Genomic DNA, 1313 nt, shown 5'->3' on the forward strand with positions numbered 1-1313 from the left:
GAAGTGCAAGCTTGTACAACCACTTTGCCAAAATCATTTAGGCAGTTTCTCAGAAAAGTGAAAATTGTTCTACCAAAAAGATGGTGCGCTATACCACAAAGACACTTGCTCAAGTATGTTAAAGCTGTTTTACTCATAATAGCCAGAGGCTAGAACAACTTAAATGTCCCTCAAATGAATAATGGGTAAAGAAAATGTGGAACATATACACAATGGAATACTATCCACCTATTAAAAATAAAGATAACTAATATCTTTATGAAGTCGATTAGTGCAATGAACTTTCCTCTAGAGGGCAGACGGATTTGGGGGAAAGACTGGACTGTATTTAAAAAATTAAAGAATTTTTTATAAATCAGAAAAAAATGGGTATGTTGTGCATTCATTTTCATTGAATTCTAAAGTCTTTGATTTATTTCTTTATTTCTTCCTTGAACTAGTAGTCGTTGAGTAGAGAGATATCCAGTTTCTATGGGCTTGTAGGCTTTCTGTTGTTTCTCTTATTGTGAAGTCCAGCTTAATCCATGGTGCTCTGATAAGATTGGAGGTTACATCAATTTTCTTGTATCTGCTGAGACTTGCTTTGTGTCCAAGTATATGGTCAACTTTGGAGAAGGTTCCATGAGGTACTCAGAAGAAAGTATATTATTTTCTCTTTGGGTGAAATATTATGCATAGATATCATTTAAGTCCATTTGATTCATAACCTAAGTTAGTTTTATATTTCTGTTTAGTTTCTGTCTGCATGGCCCATCCATTGGTGAGAGTGGGAAGTTGAAGTCTCCACCTTTAAAAGCATGGGGTTCATGGTGTAATTTAAGCTTTAGTAAAATGTTTCTTTTATGAGTCTGTGTGGCCTTGCAAAAATATTCATAATTGAGACGTAATCTTGGAGAATTTTTCTTCTGATGAGTATGAAATGTCCTTCCCCATCTCTTTTGATTAATTTCAGTTGAAAGTCTATTTTATTAGATATTTCAGTGGCTACTTCAGCTTGCTTCTTGTGCTTGTTGGCTTGGGAAATTCTTTCCCAGTCTCTTATCTGAGGTAATGTCTATCTTTGTTGCTAATGTGTGCTTTGTGTATGCAGCAGAATGATGGATCCTGTTTTCACACCCGTTTTGTTAGTCTGTGCCTTTTGTTTGGAGAATTGAGACCATTGGTGGTGAGAAATATTAATGACCACTGTGTTTTACTTCCTGTTGTAAAAATCTGGAAGACTTGATGAATTTGCATCTCATCCTTTCACAGAGGCAATTCTAATCTTCTCTGTATTATACCAATGTTAGTATATGTGCTTCCAAAGTGAGCAT

The 1313-nt window shown here is 35.2% G+C and overlaps 1 non-coding gene across 1 annotated transcript; it reads right to left on the reverse strand.

Annotated features, from left to right (window-relative positions):
• Positions 1-1206: 1206 nt before the first annotated feature.
• Positions 1207-1313, reverse strand: LOC120094407 (U6 spliceosomal RNA). Its single transcript, XR_005488731.1, has one exon. It is a non-coding gene; the product is annotated as a U6 spliceosomal RNA (small nuclear RNA).

Source organism: Rattus norvegicus, chromosome 8, assembly GCF_036323735.1.
Source record: "Rattus norvegicus strain BN/NHsdMcwi chromosome 8, GRCr8, whole genome shotgun sequence".
Classification (NCBI taxonomy): domain Eukaryota; kingdom Metazoa; phylum Chordata; class Mammalia; order Rodentia; family Muridae; genus Rattus; species Rattus norvegicus.